General features: G+C 49.1%; 1 protein-coding gene across 2 annotated transcripts in view; it reads right to left on the reverse strand.

Moving 5' to 3' along the window:
* LOC143766823 (uncharacterized) overlaps positions 1–8,435 on the reverse strand; it is a 44,922-nt gene extending 36,487 nt beyond the window's left edge. For both annotated transcript variants that reach the window (XM_077254796.1, XM_077254795.1), the window contains exon 1: positions 8,148–8,435. The gene's annotated coding sequence lies outside the window, so the exon portion shown is untranslated. The remainder of the gene's footprint in view (positions 1–8,147) is intronic.
* Between the last annotated feature and the right edge of the window lie 5,499 nt (positions 8,436–13,934).

A 13,934-nucleotide genomic window follows, 5' to 3' on the forward strand; every position in this document is an offset into this window, starting at 1 on the left:
GTGGCCAGAGTCGGTCACTGACTCCATCACCGCCGGCCGTCTATATGAAGGTTTCCCGTCTTCCCTGCACTGTAATCTTCTACCACGTTAGATCTCAGGTGTGACAGAGTTTGGCTGAATGCCCCCCGCCCCCAAGTACTGGATAGTATGGGGCGGCCTAGTTATTACGATACTTACATGCCTAATAATGGGGTCTGGGCTGCAATGTATGAAGGTCTATTAGGCCAGAGGCAGAATCCAATCAGTTACCTTTTACCGCCCCCATACACATTAGACTAAAGTTCCATGAAATCACTGATTTCGGGGGTTTGGGCGACTATATAATGTATTTGGGGGCCTCCCGACAGATGATGTCAGGGCAGAGAAGGATCTGACATCCTGAATTTCAGAGGATAATCTGTTTGTTCTTCCTGTAGATAATCCTCCGCTAGAGGAGTCTGGAGGCGCCTCTCTCATACAGACCCCAGGAAAGCTGGAATATTTGTGTGTATGGGGGAGTCAGGAGAGATGGCCGTCTGCCAAATGACCGTTCTGCCAACTCTTATCTCATGTGTATGGGGCCGTTAGTATTACACTGACCGCAGTGATGATACACGGCACTACAGTAGTACAGGGCATCACTGGAGCCATCAGAGGCTTGTATGTTGTATGATCGCACTGATCAGAGGGGTTTAACAAAGGGTTAAAGTGAAAAACATCAGAGTTTCAGCAATAAGAAATATCTGTCACTATATGGAAAGCAGAGTCACCGCACAAAGTTAGTTAAGTCTCGTCCATAACTACTTTATTATACTCTATTATCCTGTACACAGCGGAGGAGATAGAAATCACAGGTCCGACAGCAACAGCTGGAATTGGGCCCTCCAACGTAAAGAAAAAAATCTATCTATATAAAGCTGAGTGTATGTATGTGTGTGTGTGTATGTGTGTGTGTGTGTGTGTGTGTGTGTGTGTGTGTCAAGCCACACCCATTCTACACAGCAACCAATCACTAAGCATCTTTCATTTCAACAGAGTTGTTTAAAAGAAGCTGAGCTGTGATTGGTTGCTATGAGCAGCAGTTTTCCCGCTCCACAACACCTCAGCAGACACTGACACTGTAGGGACCGTGTTCTTTTCTTTGAATGCCTTTTTTTATCCTGTAAACTCAATGTTGATGCCTTTGCCCAAAAAGCTCTACTTTTGTCTAAACTGACCAGAGAACATTCTTCCAAAACGTTTTAGGCTTTTTCAGGTAAGTTTGGGCAAACTCCAGCCTGGCTTTTTTATGTCTCGGGGTAAGATTGAGTTTACAGGAGAAAAAAAAGAGGCATTCAAAGAAAAGAACACGGTCCCTACAGTCAAACATGGCGGAAGTTCCCTGATGTTTTGGGGTTGCTTTGCTGCCTCTGGCACTGGACTGTTTGACCATGTGCATGGCATTATGAAGTATGAAGATTACCAACAAATTTTGCAGCATAATGTAGGGCCCAGTGTGAGAAAGCTGGGTCTCCCTCAGAGGTCATGGGTCTTCCAGCAGGACAATGACCCAAAACACACTTCAAAAAGCACTAGAAAATGGTTTGAGAGAAAGCACTGGAGACTTCTAAGGTGGCCAGCAATGAGTCCAGACCTGAATCCCATAGAACACCTGTGGAGAGATCTAAAAATAGCAGTTTGGAGAAGGCACCCTTCAAATATCAGGGACCTGGAGCAGTTTGCCAAAGAAGAATGGTCTAAAATTCCAGCAGAGCATTGTAAGAAACTCATTGATGGTTATCGGAAGCGATTGGTCACAGTTATTTTGGCTAAAGGTTGTGCAACCAAGTATTAGGCTGAGGGTGCCAATACTTTTGTCTGGCCCATTTTTGGAGTTTTGTGTGAAATGATCAATGTTTTGCTTTTTGCTTCATTTTCTTTTGTGTTTTTTCATTTAAGACAAATTAAATGAAGATAATAAGACCAAAGAATTTGTGTTTGCAATCATTGTCAGGAAGAAACGGAGTATTATCTGACAGAATTGCAGGGGTGTCAATACTTTTGGCCATGACTGTATATGGGCACTGGGCTATGGGATGGAGATGTATGATGGGTATATGGACACTGGTCTAGGGATATGGGCACTGGACTATGGGACAGATGATATGTATGATGGGTATATGGGCACAGGACTATGGGATGGAGGATGTGTGATGGGTATATGGGCATGGGACTATGGGATGGAGGATATGTATGATGGGTATATGAGCACTGGACTATGGGATGGAGAATGTGTGATCGGTATATGGGCATGGGACTATGGGATGGAGGATGTATGATGGGTATATGGGCACTGGGCTATGGGATTCAGGATGTGTGATCTCGCGCTTCGACTACTTCAACATCCCTTTCTGTGGCCTCCCTGCTAAAAACCCTTGCACCTCTCCAGTCCATCCTTAACTCTGCTGCCCGACTAATTCATCTCTGTCCTCGCTACTCCTCCGCTTCTGCCCTCTGCAAATCTCTTCACTGGCGACCATTCCCTCTTGCTTTGTCCATGTATGGTTTGGTCCTGTAGCCCATGTATCATCAGATTTTCCTGGTTCCTCGACATCTGACATGGACCTTGTTAATCCAGGCTACGCAGCATGACTCTCTTTGCTCGTGACCCTCTCATGCTTATTGAGGTAGGCACCATAGTGTTATGGACCACTACTGGTGTTATAGCAGGATCCATTTTATCTTGCTTGCCTCCATTTTGTGTCACAAAAGGTCAGAAAAACAAGTTGTTATTCACTATTCTTCATTGTGCTGTTATTTGCTGATTGCTAAGAACTAATTGTAGCAGGGAATGTCCTTGGTAAAATAACGAATAATGTACTGTGTAAAAATATGTTTGCGAAACCATAGGGAGGCAATATAACGCTTAGCCCATATATGGAGAATCCGCCTCCGACACAAGAATGCATAAAAAGTGTGTGTAAGCTTAATAGAACTAGAGATATTTCAGATACAGCCCTGGTGTATTGTGTCTTATCTCTCCGGTGCTGTGACGTCATCTCTACGGTGGACTCATCAGAGAGTAGGTCGAGACCAGCGACAACACTGGTACATTATGTCCAACAGGGCAGAGCCAGGATTTGAACCCCAGTCTCCCACATTGGTGGCTGGCTGTGATTTTACTAAACGCGGCAAATATATTGCCGGGTTCTGTTATATCTTTTACTGAAAGTTATCGACTTTTTCCGATCTTAAGAAAAATGCTCGTGTTACCGATCATGAATCCGAATGTACCATATTCGTGCTGAATTTATGTTTGGCAATCGTTTTATGAACATATTCGCTCATCTCTAATTATGGCCACCACAACCTGCTACACAAAATAAAACCCCACTCAGTATGGAGGCATTTACAGTCCACCACAACCCCAGTATAACGGCCCCTACCAGCCACACATTCAGTATGAGAGTCCCAACAGCTCTTCTCTTAATATGATGCCCCCACAATTCCTGATATTTGGAAAAAAAAAAAAAAAACACACTACTAAGCCAACCCGGTTCCTGAGGAGCGCTGCTCTGGTCTGTGCGGTGTGAGTACTGAGGCTCCGTACTACAGGTGTGATGTAGTGACGTCATTGTGCCTGCAGTGCACGGAGTCTCAGACTCAGAAGTGAAGGCTGAATGGTGGATCAGGGGCTTTCCACTCCCTGATTCACTAATCTATTCAGCGGTATCACCGTCATGGGAATGTGGATATCACTGAAATTGGGATGATGGGAAGGAGAGGGTGACCAATACCACACCCCACCGAGCCCTGTCAATTCATAGGCATCATAGCAACCGAGTGGGCTACCTTTATGGATGATACACTCCTGCCTATCCAACTATCGTATGGTAAATATCTCATAGATCCTGGGTTCATTAGTATTTGCACCAAGAATGAGGCTGAGCATTTTATTAATTGTTGGTGGTCGGAGGTAGTCAGTGAGGTGGATGGTACCATATTGTGCATGTAGGGGGCAGTGCTGTGGGAACATTAGAAAGTGGGGGGATGGCAGTACTGTGGGGACACACTGTGTATGAGGGGGATGCCAGCCCTGTGGAAATGCAACACCCCAGGTAACAGGTTGTTGCAGTGATGTTGCCTTACTTTCGGGGAGGGCGATGTCATGTGTGGAGGCAAGGAGGATTCTCTTTACCAGGTAAGCACATGCATTCAACACATTTTGAATCCAGGCCAGGAGGGGGAGCTCAGGACCCGGATTCAGGGGAGCTTCCCTCAAACATGAATATACAGTTAGGTTCATATATATTTGGACAGAGACAACATTTTTCTAATTTTGGTAATAGACATTACCACAATGAATTTTAAACAAAACAATTCAGATGCAGTTGAAGTTCAGACTTTCAGCTTTCATTTAAGGGTATCCACATTAAAATTGGATGAAGGGTTTAGGAGTTTCAGCTCCTTAACATGTGCCACCCTGTTTTTAAAGGGACCAAAAGTAATTGGACAATTGACTCCAAGGCTATTTCATGGACAGGTGTGGGCAATCCCTTCTTTATGTCATTCTCAACTAAAGCAGATAAAAGGCCTAGAGTTGATTTGAGGTGTGGTGCTTGCATTTGGAAGGTTTTGCTGTGAAGTAAACATGCGGTCAAAGGAGCTCTCCATGCAGGTGAAACAAGCCATCCTTAAGCTGCGAAAACAGAAAAAACCCATCAGAGAAATTGCTACAATATTAGGAGTGGCAAAATCTACAGTTTGGTACATCCTGAGAAAGAAAGAAAGCACTGGTGAACTCATCAATGCAAAAAGACCTGGGCGCCCACGGAAGACAACAGTGGTGGATGATCACAGAATAATCTCCATGGTGAAGAGAAACCCCTTCACAACAGCCAACCAAGTGAAGAACACTCTCCAGGAGGTAGGCGTATCAATATCCAAATCTACCATAAAGAGAAGACTGCATGAAAGTAAATACAGAGGGTTCACTGCACGGTGCAAGCCACTCATAAGCATCAAGAATGAAAAGGCTAGACTGGACTATGCTAAAAAACATCTAAAAAAGCCAGCACAGTTCTGGAAGAACATTCTTTGGACAGATGAAACCAAGATCAACCTCTACCAGAATGATGGAAAGAGAAAAGTATGGTGAAGGCGTGGTACAGCTCATGACCCAAAGCATACCACATCATCTGTAAAACACGGCGGAGGCAGTGTGATGGCTTGGGCATGCATGGCTGCCAGTGGCACTGGGTCACTAGTGTTTATTGATGATGTGACACAGGACAGAAGCAGCCGAATGAATTCTGAGGTATTCAGAGACATACTGTGTGCTCAGATCCAGCCAAACTGATTGGTCGTCGTTTCATACTATAGATGGACAATGAACCAAAACATAAAGCCAAAGCAACCCAGGAGTTTATTAAAGCAAAGAAGTGGAATATTCCGGAATGGCCAAGTCAGTCACCTGATCTCAACCCAATTGAGCATGCATTTCACTTGTTAAAGACTAAACTTCAGACAGAAAGGCCACAAACAAACAGCAACTGAAAACCACCGCAGTGAAGGCCTGGCAGAGCATCAAAAAGGAGGAAACACAGCGTCTGGTGATGTCCATGAGTTCAAGACTTCAGGCAGTCATTGCCAACAAAGGGTTGTCAACCAAGTACTAAAAATGAACTTTTTATTTAAAATTATTGAATCTGTCCAATTACTTTTGGTCCCTTTAAAAACAGGGTGGCGCATGTTAAGGAGCTGAAACTCCTAAACCCTTCATCCAATTTTAATGTGGATACCCTCAAATGAAAGCTGAAAGTCTGAACTTCAACTGCATCTGAATTGTTTTGTTTAAAATTCATTGTGGTAATGTCTATAACCAAAATTAGAAAAATGTTGTCTCTGTCCAAATATATATGGGCCTAACTGTATATCCTGGTCTGGAGGAGGAGTTAGGCAGTCTGAGAGAGACACAGAAGGAGAAGAAAGTCTGAGATAGCAGACATTGGAGCTGGCAGCCAGGATTGTGCTGCGGCTCCAGGGAAGAGAGAGAATCTGAAAGGTTGTTGCATGCAGTGGAGCATTGAGGAAAGGAGCGCAACAGTAGAACAGGGCTCAGAGGGGAACTGTGACTGGGCACCCCAGAGCCAAAGCACAGAAAATGGGTACCGGGAGCCCGAGGCTTTTGTGGGACTCTAAGACACGAAGAAGAACTGGAGGGCACTAGACTACATGTTAACTGCCTACACTAACCAAGCATGAGGTACAGCAGTACTCTAAGAGCTCGGGTTGTGGTAGAGACCCTATAAAAAGGCTCAAACTGCCCATCGTGCAGGCAACTTTCCCAGGACAGGAGAGAGAGGATTCCTTGCCAGCAAGCTACAAGCAGCAGGGACCTCGTCATCTTAGCACAAGTAGGAAAGGCTTATGGACCTCCCCTGGTAGAGGGATCACCTTTGCCTCCAAGCCGGCTGGACCACACCACCACCCGTGCCTGGTATCCTGGACTGTGGCCTGCTAATAACAGTAAACAGGTAAAGACTTTACAACTTGTGTCCTCCCCTTATTCGTTGGCATACACCATCTTTGCCACACACCTTGGGAGCCCTGTGGACCCCGCTTCACCTGTGGGGAGTGTCACCATCATTGCTGTAACAACATCCCCCAGAGGACCCCTTTAAAGCAGTGCCGGTCACCCTGACCGAAAACCACAGGTGGTGTCACAACAGACTTTATCACAATTCCCCTTTAAAGCAGGTTCCCCTTTTACAGTGAGTCCCAGGGCAACGGACCGGGTCACAGCCACCGTGACATCCCCTTTAACAGCAACAGCCTGATGCAGAGTATCCCGCTGCCCTGTGTCTTTGGTTAGCCACTATTGTGTGAACAAAATAATAAGTTTGGAGGGATGATGGTTCTGTGGGAACTTTATACTGTGTGTGGGGGTATAGCGGTACTATGAGAACATTACACTGTGTGTGGGGGTATGGCGGTACTGTAGGAACATTATACTGTGTGTGGGGGTATGGCGGTACTATGAGAACATTATACTGTGTGGGGGGGTATGGCAGTACTGTGAGAACATTATACTGTGTGTGGTGGGATGGAGGTACTGTAGGAACATAATACTGTCTGTGGGGTATGGCGGTACTGTGATAACATTATAATGTGTGTGGGGTATGGCGGTACTGTGAGAACATTATACTGTGTGTGGGGGTATAGCGGTACTATGAGAACATTATACTGTGTGGGGGTATGGCGGTACTATGAGAACATTATACTGTGTGTGGGGGTATGGTGGTACTATGAGAACATTATACTGTGTGTGGGGGTATAGCGGTACTATGAGAACATTATACTGTGTGGGGGTATGGCGGTACTATGAGAACATTATACTGTGTGTGGGGGTATGGTGGTACTGTGAGAACATTATACTGTGTGTGGGGGTATGGTGGTACTATGAGAACATTATACTGTGTGGGGGTATGGCGGTACTATGAGAACATTATACTGTGTGGGAGTATGGCGGTAGTGTGAGAACATTATACTGTGTGTGGGGGTATGGTGGTACTATGAGAACATTATACTGTGTGTGGGGGTATGGCGGTACTATGAGAACATTATACTGTGTGGGGGTATGGCGGTACTATGAGAACATTATACTGTGTGTGGGGGTATGGTGGTACTGTAGGAACATTATACTGTGGGGGGGTATGGCGGTACTGTAGGAACATTATACTGTGGGGGGGTATGGCGGTACTATGAGAACATTATACTGTGTGTGGGGGTATGGCGGTACTATGAGAACACTATACTGTGTGTGGGGGTATGGCGGTACTATGAGAACATTATACTGTGTGTGGGGGTATGGCGGTACTATGAGAACATTATACTGTGTGTGGGGGTATGGTGGTACTGTGAGAACATTATACTGTGTGGGGGGGTATGGCGGTACTGTAGGTACTGCTTACAGGGCATAATGGGGGCATTACACTGTGTGGGGCCAAGAAAGGGGCCCTGTACTAGGAGAACACTCCGCTCCCTCACTTCCTGTCCTCCATAGTTGGCTCGTATGTATCTATTACAGGAAACAGAACAACAACGTTATGGTTCTTATAAAGAGTCTCCTCCGTGCAGAAGGGGTTAATGTCCCCGGCTGCGCTCAGTACTGGGGAATCTCCACATACCTCCACCTGCAGAGCCGCACTCCACAGATATGGCTGCTAGAGGCTGAATCCAGGTCGGTAAAGGACCTCTGCTGACGTCATGGCCATGTGACCGGAGGGGGCGGCGCCTCTTCCTCCATAGAACAGACAGAGCAGACACGAGGAAGCTGTGGATGTCATGGCGGGATTTCGTGCAGGATTTGGTTTTGGAATGTTTTGTGCAGGATTTGCCTCTTCCTCCATAGAGCAGAGCAGACAGGAGGAGGCTGTGGATGTCATGGCTGGATTTCGAGGATTTTTGTGCAAGATTTGGGGTATTTTGGGGTCATTCTCCATAGTCATAGATCAGGTAAGTAGGAGTCTGCCTGGGGAGAATGGGGTGGTGTTGCTTGCATGGGGCTGCCTGGAGAGAATGGGGTGATGCTTGCATGGGGCTGCCTGGGGAGAATGGGGGGATGTTGCTTGCATGGGGCTGCCTGGGGAGAATGGGGGGATGTTGCTTGCATGGGGCTGCCTGGGGAGAATGGGGGGATGTTGCTTGCATGGGGCTGCCTGGGGAGAATGGAGTGGTGGTGTTGCTTGCATGGGGCTGCTGGGGAGAATGGGGTGGTGTTGCTTGCATGGGGCTGCTGGGGAGAATGGGGTGGTGGTGTTGCTTGCATGGGGCTGCTGGGGAGAATGGGGTGGTGATGCTTGCATGGGGCTGCCTGGGGAGAATGGGGTGGTGATGCTTGCATGGGGCTGCCTGGGGAGAATGGGGTGGTGATGCTTGCATGGGGCTGCCTGGGGGAGAATGGGGTGGTGATGCTTGCATGGGGCTGCCTGGGGGAGAATGGGGTGGTGATGCTTGCATGGGGCTGCCTGGGGGAGAATGGGGTGGTGATGCTTGCATGGGGCTGCCTGGGGAGAATGGGGTGGTGTTGCTTGCATGGGGCTGCCTGGAGAGAATGGGGTGATGCTTGCATGGGGCTGCCTGGGGAGAATGGGGGGATGTTGCTTGCATGGGGCTGCCTGGGGAGAATGGGGGGATGTTGCTTGCATGGGGCTGCCTGGGGAGAATGGGGGGATGTTGCTTGCATGGGGCTGCCTGGGGAGAATGGAGTGGTGGTGTTGCTTGCATGGGGCTGCTGGGGAGAATGGGGTGGTGTTGCTTGCATGGGGCTGCTGGGGAGAATGGGGTGGTGGTGTTGCTTGCATGGGGCTGCTGGGGAGAATGGGGTGGTGATGCTTGCATGGGGCTGCCTGGGGAGAATGGGGTGGTGATGCTTGCATGGGGCTGCCTGGGGAGAATGGGGTGGTGATGCTTGCATGGGGCTGCCTGGGGGAGAATGGGGTGGTGATGCTTGCATGGGGCTGCCTGGGGGAGAATGGGGTGGTGATGCTTGCATGGGGCTGCCTGGGGGAGAATGGGGTGGTGATGCTTGCATGGGGCTACCTGGGGGAGAATGGGGTGATGCTTGCATGGGGCTGCCTAGGGGAGAATGGGGTGATGCTTGCATGGGGCTGCCTGGGGGAGAATGGGGTGATGGTTGCATGGGGCTGCCTGGGGGAGAATGGGGTGGTGATGGTTGCATGGGGCTGCCTGGGGGAGAATGGGGTGGTGATGGTTGCATGGGGCTGCCTGGGGGAGAATGGGGTGGTGATGCTTGCATGGGGCTGCCTGGGGGAGAATGGGGTGGTGATGCTTGCATGGGGCTGCCTGGGGAGAATGGGGTGGTGTTGCTTACATGGGGCTGCTGGGGAGAATGGGGTGGTGATGCTTGCATGGGGCTGCCTGGGGAGAATGGGGTGGTGATGCTTGCATGGGGCTGCCTGGGGAGAATGGGGTGGTGATGCTTGCATGGGGCTGCCTGGGGAGAATGGGGTGGTGATGCTTGCATGGGGCTGCCTGGGGAGAATGGGGTGGTGTTGCTTGCATGGGGCTGTCTGGGGAGAATGGGGTGGTGATGCTTGCATGGGGCTGCCTGGGGAGAATGGGGTGGTGTTGCTTGCATGGGGCTGCCTGGGGAGAATGGGGTGGTGATGCTTGCATGGGGCTGCCTGGGGAGAATGGGGAGATGTTGTTTGCATGGGACTGCGTGCTGGAGGGGCCTGCCTGGGGAAGGGTGACTGCATGCTGGGGGTCTCAGTGGGAAGGGGGTCATGTTTCTTGCTAGCGGGGCTGGGTGTCTGTTGTGAAGGGGGGCTGTGTGCTGGAGTCTCTGTTGGGAAGGGGGTCATGTTGCCTGCGTGGAGGGTCTACCTGCAGAATGGGGCTGATGTTACTCGCATGGGTCTATGTGGTGTGGGGAGCTGATGTCACGTGCTGTGCAGGTCAGTGTGTGTGATGTCACTTGCGGTGGGGGGTGCAGGGAAGTATAGTGCTACGTGTGTGGGGGCGAACATGGAGGGGATGAATGATGATGGAGATCTGAGGGATTGATATTACTTGGCATGAGAATCTCTGCCTGATGGTGAGGAGTCGGTCCTGTTAATATTATTAATATTATTGGTCACACATGACCTCAGGTTGATGACTGACCTATGACCTTTGCGTGACACCAATGTCTCCAGGTCCCTGGCTTTATTCTCCCCTCGCACGCAGTGCTGCTCAGTATTAGCCCGGTGGCCACTGGTGTCGGCCACTACTTGTATCCAGTTTTCTGTTTTATTCTAGGTATTGTGACTTTTCCCCATCCTGTGCCCCCCAGAGCAGTGACCTCCCTGCAGATGTCATTACATCACTGGACTTCTTTTCACCAAGTGGAATGGCGGTGCCCCCGCAATCCATGTGAGGACCCGAAGGGATGACACCGTGTGCATCTGATAATGTCAGATAGATGAGTATAATTACAAAAAAAAAAAAAATCCCTTTTTCTCGATTTGCTCTCCCTCTGTCTCCCCCGCTCGCCCTCTGTCTCCCCCGCTCGCTTAAAGGGAATCTGTCACCCCCAAAATCAATGGTAAGCTAAGCCCACCAGCGTCAGGGGCTTATCTCCAGCATTCTGTAATGCTGTCGTTAAGCCTCCAATGTATCCTAAAAGATGAGAAAAAGAGGTTATATTATAGTCACGCGGGCGGTCCGATCCAAGTCGCGGTCCGGTCCTGGGCCTCCCATCTTGATAGGATGACGTCCTCTTCTAGTCTTCGCGGTGCGCAGGCGCCGGGAAAGCTCAGAGAGGCCTGGGGCCTGCGCACTGCAGTACTTTGTGCTGGAGCCACAGCGTGAAGACACGAAGAGGACGTCATCTGATGAAGATAGGAGGCTCCGGACCGCGATGCCCATCGGACATAACTGGGACTGTCCCTGGGTGAGTATAATATAACCTCTTTTTCTCATTTTTTAGGATACATCGGGGGCTTATCTACAGTATTACAGAATGTATTACAGAATGCTGGAGATAAGCCCCTGATGCTGGTGGGCTTAGCTCGCCCTCGATTTTGGGGGTGACAGGTTGCCTTTAAGCACCACAATACAATTTTTGCAGCTAAAGCACAGTGGACTTTGGTACAAAATGTGTTTTTCTTTTTTGTTATTAATCTGTCTTTAATGTTTAATTCATTGTTTTGATTTCTAAAACTCTTTATTATTGATTTGCATGTATGCATACTTATATATTTCTCTTTTTTATTTCTAACTATTCGTCTTGTAATAAACTTGTTTGACAGCTATGAGTTGAAATTTCATTTCCTTGCGGATTTACATTCTATGGGATAATGGGGAAGAGACAAAAGGTCGGGGGTGCAGTAGCTCTGGTGGTGGTGAGGCAGCAGAATGGTTATTGCAGGCTGTAGGCTTTCCTGAAGAGATGGGTTTTCAGATTCCGTCTGAAGGATCCAAGGGTGGTGGATAATCGGACGTGTTGAGGCGTGGAATTCGAGAGGATGAGGGATATTGGGGAGAAATCTTGGAGGCGGTTGTGTGAGGAATAAAGCCCCCGTCTCACTAAGCGAGATCGCTGCTGAGTCACAAGTTTTGTGACGCAACAGCGACCTCGGTAGCGATCTCGCTATGTGTGACACGTAGCAGCGACCAGGCCCCTGCTGTGAGATCGCTGGTCGTGTCGGAATGGCCTGGACCTTTTTTTGATCGTTGAGGTCCCGCTGGGTAGCACACATCGCTGTGTTTGACACCTTACCAACGACCTTGTTGACGACTCAGACACTGAATCGTCATAATAGCTCCCATGTGACATCGTTGTACAGGTCGCTACAGGTCGCTGGTGAGATGTCAAACAGTGAGATCGCAGCAGCGATCGTTGGGAAGATCTCACTGTTTGACATCTCACCAGCGACCACATAGCGACGCAGCAACGATCCCTGACAGGTCGTATCGTTGTCGGGATCGCTTTAGCGTCGCTAAGTGTGACGAGGCCTTAAGTGTGGAGGAGAGTAGGAGGTCTTGGGAGGATCGGAGATTACGTGAGGGAAGATATTGGGAGATTAGTTCAGAGATATAGGGAGGGGACAGGTTGTGGATGGCTTTGTAGGTCAGTGTTAGTAGTTTGAACTGGATTCGTTGGGGATTGGGAGCCAGTGGAAGGATTTGCAGAGGGGAGAAACAGGGGAGTAGCGAGGAGAGAGGTGGATTAGACGGGCAGCAGAGTTGAGGACAGACTGGAGTGGTGCAAGAGAGTTAGCGGGGAGGCCACAGAGGAGGATGTTGCAGTAGTCGAGGCGAGAGATGATGAGGGCATGCACAAGCATTTTAGTAGATTGAGGGCAGAGGAAGGGACGGATTCTGGCAATATGTTTGAGTTGGAGGCGACAGGAGGTGGCAAGAGTTTGGACGTGCGGTTTGATGGACAGGGCAGAGTCGAGAGTTACCACGAGGCAGCGTATTTCAGGTGTGGGAGAGAGCGTGATGCCGCTTACCATAATAGATAGATCAGGTAGGGGGATACGCGAGATGGAGGAAAGATGATGAGTTCGGTATTGTCTACATTGAGTTTTAGGAAGTGAGAGGTGATCAAGGAGGATATGTCGGATAGACACTTCGGGATTCTGGACAGCAGAGAGGTGACATCTGGGCCAGAGAGGTAGATCTGAGTGTCATCAGCATACAGGTGATACTGGAAGCCATGGGACTTTATGAGTTATCCTAGGCCAAGGGTATAGATGGAAAAAAGTAGGGGCCCCAGGACAGAGCCTTGAGGGACTCCAACAGAGAGAGGGCGGAATGAGCCAATACAGTCTGCTGTGCCTGCGCAACGACCGCAGAGTTGCCCAGATCTTCCCTACTGATTACCGGGTGGCCACCCTGCTGGATCCCTGCTGCAAAGACAAAGTACCATTATTTGTTCCGTCACTGGAGCAGGATGGCAAAATGTGTGAATAAAAGCACATGCTGGTAGAGGCACTACTGCCGGCGTTCCCACCTGACAGAAGAAACACAACGCAGAGGAGGAGGAAGTCACAACGCAGCTGTGGCACCACCTCAGAAGGGAGGGTTAACATGGCTAAAATGTGAAAAAAAATTCATCAGCATGACACAGCATCCAGAACCACCATCTGATACGGTCTATACAACCAGGTGCCAGCGTTATAACAACATGGTGGAAGAGTACATGTCAATGTCCACACGTCTGCATGTACTAAGTGATGGGTCTGCCCATTTAACTTCTTGGTTTCCAAACTGGACACATGGCCTAGGCTTGTACTTTTTGACTTGGAAGTGCCGGCATGCCCCGTGGCAAGTGTAATGTTGGAACATGTGTTTATCACAGCAGGGGATATAGTCACACATAGGCGCATCCACCTGTCCAAAGCCAACGTGGCCACTCTCACATTCATTAAAAGAAACCAGGAGTGGAGTCCACAGGACTTGTC

This window comes from Ranitomeya variabilis, chromosome 4, assembly GCF_051348905.1.
Source record: "Ranitomeya variabilis isolate aRanVar5 chromosome 4, aRanVar5.hap1, whole genome shotgun sequence".
Classification (NCBI taxonomy): domain Eukaryota; kingdom Metazoa; phylum Chordata; class Amphibia; order Anura; family Dendrobatidae; genus Ranitomeya; species Ranitomeya variabilis.